This window comes from Aptenodytes patagonicus, chromosome 4 (assembly GCF_965638725.1).
Source record: "Aptenodytes patagonicus chromosome 4, bAptPat1.pri.cur, whole genome shotgun sequence".
NCBI lineage: Eukaryota > Metazoa > Chordata > Aves > Sphenisciformes > Spheniscidae > Aptenodytes > Aptenodytes patagonicus.
In genome coordinates, this window is record NC_134952.1 from 69,601,410 (window position 1) to 69,620,528 (window position 19,119).

Sequence of the window (19,119 nt, forward strand, 5' to 3'; positions counted from 1 at the left end):
ATAGACTATAATGAAGAAAGCTAGAAAGGTATTTATGAAATAAGGTAGAAAGTAAACAAAGAGTTCTAGTATTGATTTTTAGATTTGTTATTTGAAGCAGATGTAGAACATAAAACCGAATATAAATTTGCAAGGGCCACAGCTAGCCTTTCTGGAAAAGAATCAAGGGAGAGTAGTAACATTTTGCCAACAAATTATATGCAATAGTTTTAACTGATATTTTGAAATAAAGAGCATATGAGTACTTCCTGAGAAATGAACACTGGAAAATTCCTCTGTTTGAGAGTGGTGGGTTTTTTAAGTAAAAACAAAAAAGTGAACCCTAACACTACTGTAAAGTCACAGGAAAGATATTGATTTCTCTAAAAATATCTGAAGTTCTTTGAACTGTGTATACACGTACATTAACCTTTTCAAAAACAAAATAAAATGAATAAAAAGAACTACAAGCTCTAATGGTTTGTGATTCATACACCAATGCACCAGTGTACCGAGCGTTTACCCTTGGAAGGTAACACATGAACACTATGAAACAAAATCATGGAAGATCTTCAAATAAACTGTATGTGTCATGATGTTTAGTTGTCTTCTGTAATACAGTTTTTTCTTCTCTAGATGTAAGTCAAAGTTTACAGTGCTGGTGTCTAAAATTTGATTTCCAAATTGCACTTAAAATATTCATATTTCTAGGTTTTATTTATGAAAGGTTAAGTAATTTCATTCTATTGTTTTTAAATTTGGTACTGTAAAAGTAATAAAGTAATAAATTTTGTCTGCCCACACAGATTGAATAGTTCTAAATGAAAATGTAACTAATTCTACCATTAGATACTACACTGAAGTCTCTGGGAAATGTATGTGGGTGTCAGAGGACAAATTTAGGGAAGATGTCTGTACTTCACATGTACAAATATAAAGAATTAACTGTGTCAGCATAAGCCTTGTATGTACATAGGAGCTGTTGTGCTATTAAATTCACCCACTCTATTCTAGTATTACAGTCTAATTTTTTATGTATCCTAAGAGTTTACTTTTCTTTTATCATTACTGTGCTTTGAGCAGATGGTTTTTATTGAACTATTTATCGACACTTAGGGTTTTTTCCTTCCCTGAGTGGTGAGTGCATTTTATATCCATCAATGCATAGGAGTAGCCCAAATTATTGCTTACAATATAAATTTCATCACTATAACGTGTCCCAGTCACGCAGCTCCATTAGGTATCTCTAGAGTTCCTCGTCGTCTTCTCAAGTCTTCTATAACCCAAAGCAATTGTGGAATCTTCTGTTTTTTTTCCCCTCTCTCACTGTTCTCCTTTCATTTATCACTAATAGTTCTAATACAGATCTGCTATTAAAACTGTTCAGAATGGAAGGAAGTTTCAAAGGCATTCAGCTCTGTTCTTAATTCAGTGGAAGCAAATTCAGGCTAACAGCGAGACTTCTGAAATCCCCATATTCAAACACTTCACCCCCAAACTCCTTACTTTGGTTTGTACAAAGTTTCGGATTCTCCCAACACTTTGAAAAGCAGCTGATTTACTACCCTAAGGTATCAGTGTTTGAGTTAGACTTGTGATAAAAGATTTAATTTTGTCCCTGGTTGCCAGTACCTCTAACTCAGGGTCTTTCATATGGCTTATAAGGCGTCCAGTGGAAAAAGCCCCTCTCCTGCACTCCTGGGAGCGTAAGAGATCAGGGAAGTGCAAGAAAATATATTGAATCTCTTAACTGCACAACTTTGTGTACTGTTAGATGTATGACACAGAACTTGAAGCCTTGTGCATGTTCAGCCTTCCCAAATCTGGGGTGCTTGTAGTAGCTCTGCCATAATCTAGAAAGTTGTAAAATTATCTGTTTAAATTACACTAAACTGCTTGGGTTGTGGTTGGAAGCTACCTGGAATCATCATAGCCTTGTGTTTTTACACCTGTGTTTGCCCAGCTGTCCTAGATCTGACTTCAACAAGAGTGTTTTCAGAGGCTTTGCTGTTGCTATTCTACAGTGCTTGACTGGGGAGACCAATTTTTTGTCTGCTATAGGACATTCAGTGACCCTGAAAGCATTTGTGGCATGAAGAAGCCAGGACAGAAGAAGAGTCTTGCTCTCATGCTTGACAAAAATGGCCTTTTAAAGCGAGGTGGTTTTGTATTTGTCTTGGTCTGCAGGTTAATTCAGTGTAAAATTATAGTGTGCAAGAGCTTCCTTTATTTAGCAGGGAGTGCTGTATGAAATGCATTGCCTATGCAAAGCAAGCATTTTTAAGTGTTTGAGCAAATCAGTAATACTTCTATTAAAATATTTGCAGAGGGTGGGGTCTACTGGCCCCCTAAAATTCAGCTTTTGTACTCTCTGGTGGTTAATCTTTATGGCTGTTTGAAAGAGAGATTGCAGATATTTTATAGCAAGGGAAATGTGTTACCTGCTCTCCCTTCCTCAGTCTGTGAAAGGAAAGGCTATCTTGGAGAGCAGCGAAGGCTGGAAATATTGTTCTGAAGGTCACAGCTTCAAAAAGTTACAAGTGATTTGTTTGCAGTGGAGTGTTTTATGCAGTCTGAATTCCACTGAATGACTGCACCATGCCAGGATTCACTGTGTAAGGGTCACTTTCTAATGGCTCTCTTTTGGCAGAGCAATGCAGTTGTTTACTGGCACTGCAATCCAGTGACGTGCTTCTGGTTCTGCTGTCCCACACCTGTTGGCTAACAAAGCAAATGCTAATTTATTATTAATTTTAATAGTAAATGAAGTGTTTAATCATTGCATATGTTAGGATTGGTGTTAAATCACTGATACAGCAGAACAGAAGCTATTCAGCTTTGTCTGTTGCTTGTAGGTGGTTTATTTTCTACTATGAACAATAAAGATGGCTCCTTTGATGTCTGTTCATGTGTTCACCTGTCTCTGTGGACCTGGACCCTCTTGCGCAAAGGGGTACTACTGCAAATGGTTTAGCATGGCTGTTGGTGGCCCCAGCGTTGTGACTGGGAGTGAAAACGTGTTTATAAAACTAGCAAAAGCTGATATGCAACAGTATTGATTGTCAAAAATGGAATTAATTCAGTATTTCTTTCTAAAAAGAACAATTGGAATGATAATGTGTAAAGCATTGCTAACATTTTGAAATCTGCGAAATACCTTTTACATATGACTGCAGCTCACTGCAGATAAATAAAAATTAAACATGTCTATTGAGAAGACAAAATGCCCTTTAGGAATATATTTAGTGGATTTAGTCAAGGATAGCATTACTGTTCTTGAAATGTGCAAGTTCTGAACACTGGCTTGTAAAGAGATAGTGTTACATTGTTTCTCCTTTCTTAAATTTGTCCTTTGCATGTTAAAATCAAAGCTTCAGAGCATTTAGCTTGGGAAAGTTTTTGTTTCTATCCAAGCACATTTTTATCTGGTATGAATAAATTTGCTTAGTGGCTAGTATTAATATATAGGAAAGAAAGCAATCAGGCTTGCAAATTCAGTATTTCTGTAATTTGTTTTCTTTAACTCTGTTTTTGGGTGTGCAATATTAAGTCCTGATTTGTGGAAATCGTAGCTGTAAAACATGAAGAAGGATTTTCAGTTAAAATTACTATGATCTTTAAATTTCATTCTTTTTCAAGGAAATTAAACTGATTTTTATTATCCTTTTTTCATCATTATGATTATGAAAGAACATTGTGAAGGTTTTTGTCTTATAAAATGTTTGTCAAATTGTTATATTCAATACATGTTAAGAAAGTGTCTTACGTTCTATGAGGAAAACCTTATCTCTGTGAAGAGACAGAACAAATCTCTAGATTCCTTTATTTATATATATATATTCCTTTTATATTTATATTTTATATTTATATATATATTCCTTTTATTTATATAAAAGTAAACAAGCCCAAATTTATTTAAAATGTTTTTATAGAACTCTTATGAGAAGACAGGATATTTTAGAAGTGTTTCCAGTTTATATTTTTCTGTTAAACTGACTTTTTGTTCATTTGTTAGTTAGAGCATTTGGCAAAAAATGTGGAGAGCAGTAGAGCAGCAAACTTTCTCTGATCTCAAAGCATTATTTAGGCTCCAGTTTCTGGAAAATATTGGCCCTATTATGAAGTCTGAAAACAGCAAGCTGCTGGTAAACTGTTTCTAGACATATTGAAGAAAACCACATGCCTCCTGGGAACCCTTTTTCAGACATGCAGTCCCCACAGCCGGGTGCTGTCCTGCTCAGCTAGGATTTTCGCAGGTGTTCCCTTGTGCATATGGCCTTTTCTGTCTGAAATCCACTACTTCTGCTGCCACTTCTAAATTAACAAGGATAGAGGGGAGACAACGCCACTCAGAGTAGCTGTAGCAGAGGCTTAAACTCTTGTACTCACATGAGAAGGTGGTAGCGTTTAGGAATTTTGAGGGGCAGGCGACTGGCAAAGGAGCATTAGTGCGTTCACTCTACTGGTGAGTGCCCTGAAAAGCACAACAGCCCCTGATTATTCATCTGTGTGGTGGGGGAGAAGTAGTTTTACCATTAAATACAATCTTTGCCAACCCATTCGGTACCTCATCATATATATCCCCACCACAAGCCGCTCCAGTCTGTTTGCTTCTCTGGCATTTTGCGTCCCCTCACCACCCTCAGCCTGACCTCTCAAGGTCCACACTGTCTGCCTCCGAATCCTGCCCTGCCTCAGGCCCTCGTACGCGTCCCCAGGGAGTTAGCACCAACTGCCTGGCCGCTCTGCGAGACAGTGCGAGGCGGAGGCAAAGTGGGAACTGGTAGGAGCTGCAGTCACGCTCAGCAATATGTTACCGTTCATTGATGTGCACTTAACACTGTGAGGCAGTAGCTATGTACTTTTTGACTAAGGCTGCAAGGAAGTGCTTGAATTTAAGGTAAATAACATTTCTGAAGGAATTTTCCCCAAGATTCAGGGGAACAAAAAACTCGCCTTATATTGTGGTGAATACAGTAGTTTTGACTTCCCTTTATTATTAAAAATAAATAGATGATCTTTAGTAAGAAATACATGAGTAAACAAAGAAGCTAGTGCACAGCGTATCAGCAAAGAAGTCAGCAGCCATATACTAACTAGGTAGTCTAATGCAGCAATTCTGATAATTATGTGGCGCATAAACTATAGAGAATATTACCGTGCTTGAACTGAATTGTTTTTGAGCTGGTAAGACCAGAGCAACGGTGTATTTCCCAAATTAGTTTGCCAATTTACATATATTACTTCTTCCATGAAATTTTGAAACTCCCTGTTGTAGCAAGTATTGTGGATTATTGCAGCAAGATTCCCAAAATGTTGAACTTCTAGTATGTGGATGACTTTGCTTAGCTAGACCTTTTTGTTGTTATATTTTGTAATGATCTAAATTCATTTTGTTTGTTGATATTGTTGCAAAATGTCTGTAATGTATACAGGGATGTATACTTTGATACATACTGTGTGAGTGTTTCAGCTCCAACTGCATATCCAAAACCTTTTAAAAGGAAATCTCAATGAGCCCCATGGGGCAAAGTAAATTATTACATCTGGTGAACTCTTAAGTCATAGACCAAGGTCATGGCAGTGAGAGTGTATTTCAAAAAGGTTTTATCTGTGCTTGGAAAGCAAATGAAATCTCTCATCATTAACTTTAGAATTATAGTTATAAGAGGATTTTCACTAGAGGTGAAAGATCAAGTTCATGGCGGACATAATGGAGTCTGAAAAGTTATTTCTCAGACATAATACTAGGGCATGAAACATTCACTGAGGTTTTCACATTATTGATGAGGAGTTTACAGCCTCTAATCTGGATACTGAAGATCAGAATAATTGTAATTATTGCTATCTATTGTGGCTTTATTTCAACCTTTTTAGATGGAAAAAAACCCCTCTTTTTTGTAATATTGTAAAGACTTTTAGAAAAATTTCCTAGCTTTTCAGCTGTGTCAGTCTCTGTCATAGCATACAGGCAATACCTTCCTTAGTAACAATAATCCTTCTATAGAAATATAGTTTAGTAAATCTGAATGATCTTCAGTCCCTAATGAATTAATCAAAGCACATATGCATGCGGTGATATGGTGTCTCCGTCCTTACTTGTTGATGGTTCATGTAAACCAGAAAGAACAAATGTTGAAGGGAAGCAGGGCAGAAAAGCATAAGTAGAACTGAGGTTTTTAGTGACCCAGACTATTATCCAGTCAGTGGAAATGGATATTCATTTGTCTATTTATTCAACAGACTTTCACATTTTGCTAAACTTTGCATGTGTGCATGCATGTGTTTCAGTGGTACCAATGAGCAATAGAAATCTGCTCAATAGCAGAGATTCTGAACTCTGTGCCTGCATCTTGGGAATGGTTTTGCAAATATCCCTGCCAATAACAACACTCACTTGTTCACAGAGTTTACAGTGCTCAATCTGTTTGCTTGTAGAAGTGTTGAAATTTGCCAGTGATGTGCTGCGTTTAAAAGTAGAGTATTAAACAACCATCGACAAAAATGAACCCCTTCATATTTGTGCTTTCACTGTCATGAAGGTTATTACATTTGCAGAAAAGTTTCAGCTGTTGTGATTTTATTGGGAAGAGTCTGTTTAGTCCTGTTTTCATGCCATTTCACTTCTAGATAAAATTTAAGGTTTTGGTATTTTGTTTTCTTAAATCCTTCCGTTTACTTTAAGAAGAGGTGTTTGTTAAAAGGTGCATTTGTTCCCCGAGTTACAACTACAAATAACAAGTACATATATATATTTTTGGCAAGTGATATTTTAATTTCTTTGAAAATATAAAAAATACAAACTAATTCTACAGTAAGAAGATTTTATAACTGGAACTAGAGCAAGTCAGCTCTAAGAGTGGCTATCAGGTTTTATTCTACTTAAGCAAAGTACTTCGTTTCAAAATGGATGTGTTTTTAGGGAAACTTCATATATTCAATATATGTGATTTCTTAGAGGTCCTATGAGAAGAGGAAGCATAAGCTGGATTGATAGGTTACCTGTAATTCAAGAAATGACAACATTAAAGTTGGACATAAAATCTCAGTTCTGATCTATGGATGTGTTTTATGCTTCTGTTTTAAAATGGCATGTGATTATGCGATTTACAAAATATATCCTATAACATTTTTTTTCTGTAATGTTAATGTCATATGTGTTATCTCAAAAATACTTGCTGTACTTTCATTATCCAAAAGGTCCAGCATATCTGTATTGAGTGAGACTTTCTATATAGGTTATGTTCTCTAAGGTGTATATTTTAATAATTTAGTCAATGGCCTCTCTTACACATTTTCTCTTCAACCAGCAGTGCAACCTCTTTTGTACAGTTGTGAGGCATTTCTATTTCTAAGCATAGTCACAAACGTCTGTGACCTATTGATACTAGGACGTTTTTGCTCTTCGTACCACCCATGTCGATGACTTCTGCATGGCTTGATTTTCTGCAATTTATGATCTGAGAAACTCAGAACGATAGATGTTATTTGTAAGTATGGAATACCCAGAAAAATATTCAGTATTGTAAAGTGCTGTCCTCAAGTCCCTTCTGAAAATGAGTCACTCCGATGCATCTCTGCTTCATAAGGGGTCTGCTGTCGTGACCCCTTGAGTAACAAATGCCTGTGTTGCTACATTTGGTTTTTCGAACCTTCCTGATACACCCAGCAGATAAAACTCAGAGTAGTCATCTTCTGCAAATAACAAAATACCTACCTCGTAACCTTGATTTCTTTGTTTTAGTTGATTCCTTAGCATTTTCTTTTTCAATTTTCTTTAGAGTATTACATTGAAATTAGTTCAGTTTTATAGGTAACAATTTTCTCTCTTTTTAGATGTATATAAATTCAAAATAGTAGCCTCTGCAGTAGTTCTGATTTACTTTGTTTTATGTAAATATGAAATCCTAGAATGTAATGACACTTTATAACCCAGGCACTTTGTGAGTCTGACAGCTGAGCTCTCTCTGAGTTGTGAACAGGGTTCGGATGTGCATTTTTGTCTTCAGAGTGTATAAAATTTCTTTCTCGTTGTCTTAGCAGTATAGTTATGCTTACCACCCTCCCAATTCTTCCCCCCTATGGTATTTTTGCATGATAGATGTCACTGTGCCCATTGCGTAAGCATCCTATCATGTCTCTAAGTGATCACACTGATTTTAATTTCCCTCCTTTTTCAAATCACCAGCCAGTTCCAGCATGTTGTTTGTCGTCTTCCTTTCTAATGCAAAACCACCCTGAAATCTACAGTAGTCTTCTGTTTCCCAGGCTGCCTGGTCTTAGTAGCAGTCAGAGCTTCTAACTTTCGAGAGATTATTTTACTCAGGCGAATCGCTTGTTGTGCTAATTCATCATACAATGTTTTGTGAGATAGATGGCTCATTTAGCAACACTTCCAGCAGGCTATGTTCATGGTTTCTTTATCAGCTCTTGTGTTTGTTTTTTTTGTTTGTTTTGTGAGTGGTGGGGAGGCAAGAGTGTCTTTTCATACTTTCTAATAATTTTTTGCAACCTAATGCAGATCTGCCATACAAGCAGATTTTAAGGAGATTTCCTGTCTTTCAGACTTCAAGTTCCTTCTAAATTGTGTGATGCAAGGCAATGGAAAATTTCATTTTGTCAGGTTATTTCCTCCGGTAGAGCATATTGTAATATGCTGAGACTTTATTCTGAGCCATCTCTCTTCTTAAATGTTTTTACAAAACTAGAAATAGTTGAATTTGGTTTTCCTGCTAATTAGCATGTGCCAGCTGCTACCAGCAAAAAGAATACCTGTGCTGCTAGTGAGGGTGCCTGGAAACTTGGGCATGATTCTTTTCCTTTACCCTAATGTAAATCAGATATTCTTCTGTTGAAAACAAAGCAATGGACTGGGTAAGTGTAGGTAAGAGTCACAAATGAAAATTGGGTCTATATGATTTGTAGTAGGTGGATTCCAGAAGCAGTAATTGGTCTTAGCTGGTCTCCTTATGCAAAAGTGTGCAGTTGACATAAAATGCTAAGTAGGTACATAAATAAGTACAGTACTGCATTTTTGTTCACTGTATTCTCATAAGTTAATTACTGTCTTTTTGAAAATACGGTCTTTGTTTCAAAGACATGAAACTGCCTGGTTAAGTGTATGTCATTATCTTGAAGTTAGAGTAATCGTACTTATCGTTCTTTAGGAAGTGTGTTCATCAGGAAACGTCACTAAGCTTTCCCTCTACTATCTCATTATGCAGATACTAGAGAAGTATAAAGCCATTTTATTAGCTGATGAGCTGTTTAATTACAAGATAAGAAACAGAGCTTTGCTCAGTGGAGGAAATGTGGAGTTCTTCCATCTGCATTCAGAAGCCTATTTCCTCCAGCCTTCACTGGAGGTAAAGGCAGCCTCCAAAACCCAGGAGAATTTCATCAAAGTAGTTTATGGATGTTTTCTCCCAGGTTTGTTCGTACATACAGAAATAAAATATCTAAATCATGAAGAACTGCATATTATACACATAGTCAGCAGTGAACTGTAGAGCTATACTGTTAAAGTCCTAGATTAGGAAAGAAGAAAGAAGGTGTAATAATTGTATATACAGCCTTTCATATATATGTTGAAATCAGGAATCCTAGTTAGAATTTAGTACTTGGGCAGGATTAATGGTTCTGCAGTGAGATCAGTGCCTGAACTATATGTCATTTAAAATATTGTTCATTAACTCTTTTTGGTATAGACTGACCAGGTTCTCGCAGGAGTTCCAGGTGCTGTTCAAGGTGTTGTTACTAATGTCCAAAATGGCTTTTCCTCTCTCTGTTCCACTGTAATGACAGATAAATGGAGCTACTCCATTCCATTTCCAAATTGGGAGAAGTGTTAACGTGGATTTTGTTTGAAGACCTTTTTTTCTCTGGAGTTTGTTTTCATATTTGATTTGCCTTTGTATGGATATGTTGGCATTCCTGTCATGCTACAGTGCTTGCTTCTTCCAGCTGTTGAGTTTTTGGAGAGTGTCTGTGGGGAGTTTATTTACTATTAGAAAACCTCACTGAATAGCTGTAATTTCGTAGTAGATAGTGCAAGGCAGCATTAGCTACCAATGTTTGGATACCCATAGAACATAAATCAATACTTAGAGTAAACGGAGGAGTACTTATGTTCTGAAGCATTTGCTTATTTGCTGTTGGAGTCCTGGTGATGGCATATGGCTTTGAAAATGTCTGTAATATGTATGTCCAAGCTGTAACTGTAGTATTTAAGACAATCGTATAAAAATGTGCTTTTCGACACTAAAATGTTTGTTAGAACCTGTATCTATATCCTCTGTATTTTTCTATCTTTAATATGTAGAATTAGTGCGGGGTTTGTTTGCTTTATTGACTAACTGTTTATTTCCTCTGTGTTTTGTGAAGCAGATCTTACATGTTCATATGTGGAATATTGTTTGTTGTTGATTTAAAAGGAGTAGGGGGAAAGGTAAGTGTGTGGGACGCACTGTTCAAGTTCTATGGCAAGTGAAGACAGAGGGTGTATAATTAAGCATCTACAGTGCATAAAATACCAAAATTAAAATTCTGCCCAGTCTTTACTTCATTTTTTCGTGTTACTTGTATTAATGCCATCTCCACTGATATAATCACATACTATTTTTTAAACACACTAGTTTGACCTGTTCTACCTTACAATGCTTTTCTTATTACACTGCAGTCTGGATTGTTCTGCAGTAGGCGATGTATTAATAAATACAGTATAAGTTTTTAGTGTGGTGGTATGGAATATTTTATGACGTTTTCTTACTTGTTTCTGTTGTGTAAAGCTACATAGCTACTTGCATGCTGCAGCAGTTACAGAAGTCATCAATTAAACTGTAACAGGCTGATATCATAGCAAAGCTTTAAAGAGAAACATTTGTTGAGCACATATTGTATATAGAGAGCATACAAAACAGTTTAAGTTGTCCTGGTGCTGCTGGTATTTTAAAATGTAATTATTTGGACTAATCCACATTCACTCTAACAATATACCTGCTTGGTGAGAAAGCAAAGGAGAATTTGCTTGATTCATATTCAGAAAAAAATTGTATAGCATCTTTCTAAATATCTCAGAAGTGTGCTGAATTGTTCAGGAGGTTTTTTTACTGTTGATATGATGTAACTAAAGCTAGTGAAGCACAGGTTCTTTTCTTCTTGATCCAATTGTTACAGCACATTAGGAAACTGCTAAAATACATTGGGGTAACTTTTTAGTATCATTTATCCCACTGAGAGGGGAATGTTGTGGCTGGAAGAAAGCAAGATAGCTGTGGTGTGAGAAATACGAAGAAAAAGAAAGTAGGATGCTCTGTAACAGCATGATCCCTAGGAAGGTTTAGCACATGATTTTCAAACTGCTTCTGTCTGTAGCACTTTTTAAAGTTTTTGGCAGGGATTTGTTTTCTTTGGGAGCTGGTGTGATATGGCAGATTATTCAGAGGTTTCTCCGAAGCTCTGTTCTGAACACTTTGAAAATATCCTGAAATGAGGCAAAGTTAAATCATACGGGCCTGCCCTCAGAAGAGGATTAGAATCTGAAGTTATTCAGTGTCCATTCTTTTTAACTTGTTCTTGCAAAGGGAAGAAAAGGTCTGGTGGTTGATTTGAAACAAAAAGAACACCCACACAGGAGTGATCTCTTCCTTATTGCTATTGTTATGTGCCACCCGTGGGTTTTAAAACAATGCTGCTTGGAAATACGTGGCTGGGATAATGTTCATAGTATGGGCATGCTTACTGCCTTCAGAAAAATACATGTGAGATTTTTGTTTCTTCCAGGTCTAAGTGTCCTGGTTCTTTCTGTTGCCGAGTGCAGGCTAGTGAGCGTGCACTGGGAACACCTAGGACGTAGGAGCACTGCTGTAGGAAGGACATAGGAGCATCGGTATGGGAAAAGGGCCTTCTCCTGCAGGGCTGCCTGCAACAGTTCTTGTCCAGCCGCCAGTGTCACGTCTGCTGTAACCTATAGTGGTTTGGGGAGGATGGGGAATCTGATGGACCAGAGTTTGTGGCAAAACGCCGGTAGCCTCTGATGGCCGGAGAGCCTGGCCTTAAAAGTAAACCTTCCTTTCTCCATGTTTGCAGCCCATCTTACCCCTGTGAGCTCAGCGCATGGGGAACTGCCCTGTTTCTAAGCCTGGAGCAGCCAGTCGGGCACTCAGCTGAATCTGTTGCAGTTGTCAGAGGGTCATACTTCAGGGATAACGCTGCTGGCAGCTAAAACCTTTGAATTAGTCAAAAATAGAGGGTTTGGATGTTGGAGTCATTTTTGTAGGCTTTTAAAAACATTGTTTGATTGTGCAGTGTGTTGACCTTTCAATAAAATCTTCATTAAATCCACCCATTCCTTGCAGTTTTTTTTACTTCTGTTTGCCTTTGTCACACGTTGTTTCCTGGATTATCATTCATTAGCTTCTCCAAAGAGATTAACAGTTCCTTAAAACAGGATCGTGTGCATTCTGGTGTTCTGTGTGAAAGTGGACCTAGAGAACAGAGAAGCCACAGGATCCCTATAGAAATTTGAAGACAATTTTGGTACTCTAGTCCACTCAAAAATCTGCTGATACTGTAATGTTTCTTCCCTTGCCAGGACCCTCCTTGCCTGGTGTCATTTCTTGAGCTCCCCTGGGATGAGATTAGCCTAAAACAACAAAGTAGCCAGATGTCTGGTTCTGAGAGAGTCCCAGAGGCCAGGGTATGGTAGGCAACAGTAATCGCTTGGGGCTGAAGATCAAAGATACCTGAGAATTACTTATGGGCACATACTATGTGTTGTTCCTATTATTAACAGTCTGAGAAAATTTGTATCCCTAATTAACCCTTTTGTTGGTTAAATTTTCTTGCTGGTACAGTCCTGTCTGTAATAACTATTTGTTCTTTTTGGTACTGTTACATAAGTACATGTTAGTTTAAAAAAAAAAAAAAAGACTCTCATAGTAGCAGATTTATGTAACCCATCCAGATCCTTTTTATCATGGTCATTTGTAAATGTCAGAAGTTAACATGATTTCTTTTTGTTTACTGTGCCATCCTTAGGGCTGGTGTTATTCCTATCCAGAACTGTGTCAATAAGAATAGTTAACTTGTCAGGGTAGTGGTTTTAGTTCATTGCTTCCTAATCTAAAATGAATTAGAATCTAATCCCAGAGGCAGGATGTCTGCACATCACTGCTTTTTCCCATATTGATATTTCTAATGAAATGCTAATTAATATTTTTAGTGATCAACGCTTGTTTGTATTATATACTCTGAAATAATAAACTAAGATTGTAAGTGCTGTCTCTGAATTCTTGTAGTGCTTTTAGAATGAGTGAGTGGCTCCTGGAGAAAGAGGAAAACCTGATTGCAGCCTTCTGTGCTTTTTTTAATACTCCAGATGAAAATATCAAGGTTGTGAGTGGAATGTCTATTTTTACTAAATGATAACTTTGTCTGCCGTTGTAGCATTGAAGACTCAGAACAGTTCTTCCTAGCTTTTGAATAATAAAGTGTAGTTATCAGAGATACCTGTTGTTTGTTATGACTGCTACAATTTCACTTTCTTTAACATGATGTAACATTAATGTGTGGTAAATACTGCATGTGTATGTTTGAGCGGGAGGGTGTGAGTTTCCGGTCACGCTGAACGTGTTTGCAGTTTATTGCCTGTATTACATGTGTTTAACAATTCTAAGAGACATTTTTGAGTGAGTAGTGAGTGAGGAAAAGATCCCTAGAGTGATTTAAAGCACTGAATTGTTTTATCTGTTTCAGTCTTGACAGTATCTCTTCAAAACATGTTATTTGAGCAAGAGACCCCAAAAGCTGACCTGCCTGAAAGTGTATTGTGTTTTCTACATTTTCACTTTTGACACAGGGATGCCTGCTGTCTGCATCTTCCCACACGGCCATGACTGCTGCTCTGTTGTCCCCACTCCTGTTCAGTTGCATACCTCATCAGTCTTGCTCTACACCTAAAGCGGTGTTTAAAAAAATCAGCATCTAAAGAAATGTGAGGGCAAAGTTTTCTGGTGATGCAGGGTTATTTAACCTTTCAGGCCCTATGGCTGCCTGCAGGTGTAGCCGATCATCTTATTAATATTATGAACCTCATTAAAATTTTCATAGGATAGAGAACAGGTACTGTGCTTCTCAGATGCAAGGGAAGGGGGAGATGTGTAGGAGTGGTTCACAAGCAGGAAATAGCTGTTTCCACATGGATGTTGGCCCTCTGGATTTTGGATCATTTGTTGACATTCATGTGCCATAATCCAGGCACAGAGGCCTCACTGTGACAGCTCGGGAGCCACACGCTGCTCAAAAGATTCCGGCTGGCTATCCTGACATAAAGAAATCAGCTCTTCGTAACATTTGGATTCTGTTTTGCGCAACCCTTGTGGGTTGTTTTTTTCTTACTTTTCCTTCTCAGTTGTTCCTTTGGGAGGCGTTGCAGCAGTTTTGGTTGCCTGCACTGCTCCGTTGAAGGTCACAGTCAGAACTGGAATAGGTAAAATCCAAGCGTCCATGAAGTTGTGTCTGCAGAGGCCAGCATGACCTTCTTTCGAGTTACCTCATGCAGGCAGCAAGGTGCTTCCCATGAAGGTGTTGAATCCGTAGCCGAGGTTTTGGGAGAGCACTACTAGATGGATTTGCAACATACCTGAGACAGAAATGCCTTTCACTTCATTCTCTCTTGTTATCTGCCTAGAGCTCTTGGAAACCATGCCACAGCTACTGCCTACAAGCAAGAACGTGACATAGTCAGCAAATACTAGATTAGTGTATGGAAGTAGAAGCACACTACCATCTCTCTCTTTGTTTTCAGGCTGGTAAAACTCATATAGAAATTTTGATCACTAGTACCACCGCTCCAGTTTAAGTAAAAAAAGTGACTGGATCTGAGGTGATGCGGAAGATTCAAATGCAGTGCAGGAGCAGAGAAAAGCACTGCAGAATTACTTCTCCCTGGCAGATGCCAGCTACTTTTTATGTTGAGGGATGAAGTTATGAGACACTAGTAGTTATTAAACCAGTAATTGGAGTTCGGAACTGGTGAAATTATTGATACGTTCTGCAGTTAGATTGTCCCCCAGTTTCTTGTTCACGTAGCACGTTTCTTTTCTGTACCATGAAATGTCTTAGGGACCTATAAAACAATTCTTTATTTGGACTTAGGGAAAAACAGGCTTTAGAGCAATTTAGGTGCTTGAGTAGACTCAGAAATAGGTGTAAATACCTTATACAAGCTGAATAAATTTGAGTACATTAAGGTATTATATTGCATATTAATGAATACTGCTTCATTCTGGGTGCTTCCATTACAAGAGAGTCTTTATGAATTTGAAATAACTTTAGTTCGTATGTTTTTTCCTTTACAAAAGAGACTGCCCCCTACAAATCTGTGGGAGCAGTGTTCTCTAGTTAGGGCTGATGGGCATCTAGGGGTTACAGGGTTGTATTTGTTCTGCTGGCACAGCTATGTATGGAGGAAAACAGTTGTCTTGCACTAATGTACTCCTCTCTGGCATTTAAGAATAAAACCATAGGAACTGTGCTATCAAAGAGCAAGGGCTGTACAAGTAGTCAGGAAGAGCGACTCTTGCAAAAGAAAAGAAAATTGTGATTGAATTGAAGGATAAATTGTGAAGGAAATTAAAATACATCATCAGCATGGACCTAATAGTTTGTTACTTCAAGGAAATACGCTTTTTTCTCTTTTATAGTGATGTTGGCATATGACATATTTTAAACAACATGTATATATTTTCCTCCATTCTGCAACTTTTATATTTAGTAATTTCAGGAGTGTTCACTCTTTTAAACAGCCCATCACAACCCGAGCACATCCTGTATCAGAAGCTTAAGCCACAGCTTCTCTTTTACTTATCTGAGCCATTGCAATGTTCTGACCTTGGGCTGTGTAAAATCAAATAAAAACCTCTCCTATTGACTTGAGACATGGATCTGATGTAAAGATCGTGCCATGAAATAAATAGAAAAATATGTATTTCCATTCACAAGTTTATTTCCGTTCACGTGTTCCATTCACAACATTGGAATTCATAAGAAAAATGATGACTGTAACTAACATTGTAGCTTTCTGTTGTCATCCACTGGCAACATGTCTGTAAGCACAAAGCATTTACCACAAACAGCAAAAGCTATTTGATGACTTGATTATACTCAAATTCTTAGTAGAGAATTCTTGCTGTTGAATTTCTGGTTTTCCAGCATGTCTGGTACAACTTGCTGTTACTTTAGTTTGTGGATTCTTTGACCTATAATTTGGGGAAGGAAGGAAATTAGAACAAATCTCTAGAAAACTACGAGTGTTCAAGGGATTTTTCTTCTAGTCTCTTGTAATTAAAAATGTTAGCTCCTTTTCCTGGTTTATGGATAACCAAAGTTGTTATATTTAGAGGTGTTGAAGGAGAAAAGCTGTAGTTAATGTTCCAAGTGCCATTCAATTTTACGTCACCAATGTGATGGTAATTGGTTTGTGGGGCAAAGGAAATGGTTGGAAGAGAGAGAGGAAAAGCTTTGTCAACTCTAAATTGCAGGTCCTAATGGTCTAAATCAAGTCATAGTAGATATATGAGCTTGTGGCTGTGTAAGAAGACTCTTGACTATATTAAAATATTTTGCCAAACCCCTAGGTTATCTTAGTGTTTTATTGGTGACCCTTGTGACCTAGAATAAATTCAACACAAAGGGCTATTTTTAACTGCGCCCCCCTTCCCAGTTTGGAGGGGCATGCTGCTAACAAGTTATCATGACTGTGGTGGCAGAAGAGAATGTCTACGTTAGGAAAATTAATTGCTTGTAAGCAATTTTTTTAAAATGTGTCACGATTTTCATAATGTGTAGTTTTTCTTACCATTATGTAGTCGAGGAATAGTAATAGGCAGAACTTCCCTAATGGTTGCTATCTAAAGTATTTATATTATATAGCTAGTGCTACTCTGCATGGTCTTTCTCTGACAGACTATTGTGACATGGATCACTATGCATTACACTTCTTTGTACTGGTAATATAACAACCAAGCATTTAAAATAAAATATGAAATTGCTTCTGAATATTTCCTTCTTTGAGAGGGCTAGATAAATGAAAATTAATGAGGTTAGGGAAATTTTGCTTCACAAGTGATCAGGTAAATCTGGCTTTGCACAGTCTGCAAAACATGATTTTAATAAGACTGTATTACATTTCTGTTGCGCCTTCCATTGTTAAGGGGAATTAGATAATATGTATTTTTTTTAATGAAATTAAAAGTTATATTAGAACCAAAGGCTTTTTTCCTAGAAGTCTTTGAGATTGTCTTGTATAATATGAAGAATATAGTATCTTTTACTGGCGAGTGTGTTTATTTTTCTTCTTTCTTGTTAAGTACCTGAGCTTGTACTCTGTACAAGCGGCATATATACTGTAAATAAAAGGGTTTGTAAGAGAACCGCATTGAAATACACTGTGTAATAAATGTAAACATTTTCTTTATTTAAAGGGCTCAATAGAGGGGACGTGCAAATTAGTATTCTGAGTTGTAGTTTGCCACCCAAAGCATTTGAAATGCGGGAATATTTCTTAGATATTAAGAAATGTTAGTTGGGAAGAGTAGTACAATTATAAGCCACCTTTTAAATGGCATGGTTTCATGGGTCTTGCATCTGCAATCAGCATTATATAGTGATTCTTGGAAATTTCTTATATGCGTGTTTGTACAGCTGAAACCTTGTCACGGGCTCTATTCCTTAACCAGTAGCTGTGTCCTGCGTGGCGGCAGGCCTTGTGCCAAAGAGCGTAAAGTGGCTTTGCTGCTGAAAATCCTCCAGTGTTGCAAACCCCAGAACGAATAAGCAAGCCAACCCTGAACTGGTTTCCTTGGATGGCATGGCACGGAAATAACAAAGGCGCATGTCTGCCTTTTTGTTTTTCCCTGCTCTTTCTTTCAGGGAGAAATCCAGAGGATAGGTAGGGCTGAAAGTTGCACCTGCAGAGCAGTGCTTTGTATTTGGAATTTTGTTTCAAGGTCTGGCTCCTGCTGGCAGCAGCAGTAGGTCCTGTTAAAAGCCCTAGACTTTCTAGAAGTTAAAAGGCAAGGAGCGAGTCCGCTGGAAATGACGCGGCAAGGTACATTCAAATTGTAAATAAGGAGCAGGTACGTTAAGCGGACGTGGAAAAATGGCTGTGTGTCTTTTGTGGGAAGGTAATTGGGCACCGGGGCTTGGCAGGCGCTGGTGCGGCCGAGGCGGGGGCAACTACCACAGGTTGATGGGCAGGTGATCCGGCGGCTTCCACCCGGGCCGGCGCAGGAGGCCTACCTAATATGCTGTCTGCCCTGAGGGCCTGGGGGAACGCGGTTGGATTATTATGTTAATGCCTGAGCCTGCTGCCCTCTTCCTATCCCAGCTGGGCTCCCTGTTGTTAGGAACTGCTTTGCTCTGACAGTGGAGTAATATACTTCATGATTGAAAGGGCAAAGGGGCTCGCGAGAAAAAAGAGCAGGCCTGCACAGATATGTAAATGAAGGGGGGAAGGCTGTAGGAGGGTTTGCGCGTAGGTGCGGATAGAAAGTTTATTAGGAAATGAGTAATATAAATCTGCTAATTGAATTGTTATTTACGAGTCCCGTTTCCTGATTTGTTTCTTTGTGCATTACCCCCCCCTAATGCTGATGTACTCGAAGTGCTTACCAAAGCAGGCACTTAGGTTGATTTATTTTAAACCAAGGTGCTATAATACGCTGGTACCAGCGTACAATGCTGACAATGGTGTATTTTTCAGGACTTTGATTACTGTTTCACGCTTTGCCGCTATATTGCTACACTACAGCTTATAGCGGTGATATGATTCTTTCATATGTTGTAGATAAGTATATCACCTTGAATTTTGTTGATACAAGAGTAGGAGGTAGATACAGATTACAGAAATATATTTGTTATGGTGTTAGAGCAAATTGAACTTTGATTCGACGAGATGGTGACTATGTTGTGATATTCTTCTGAAGTCTTTTCTGCAATAGAATTGACTAAACAGCAACTTGATTTTAGAATGAATGTACGTGAGAGATGAAAATCTGTTCCATAAACAGATTCCCCAGCCCCCCAATGATGATGATATGGCCTGGTATACAGAGTCTTTACCTATTATCAAGCCTCTAT

General features: G+C 38.0%; 1 protein-coding gene across 9 annotated transcripts in view; it reads left to right on the plus strand.

Moving 5' to 3' along the window:
* The window catches only part of SLC10A7 (solute carrier family 10 member 7), a 154,885-nt gene that overhangs the window by 20,020 nt on the left and 115,746 nt on the right, over positions 1-19,119 (plus strand). Inside the window, exon 4 of one of the 9 annotated variants that reach the window (XM_076337110.1) lies at positions 12,067-12,103. The exons of the other annotated variants lie outside the window; for them this stretch is intronic. The gene's annotated coding sequence lies outside the window, so the exon portion shown is untranslated. Of the gene's footprint in view, positions 1-12,066; positions 12,104-19,119 lie in introns of those variants that run through there. 9 annotated transcript variants of the gene reach the window in all.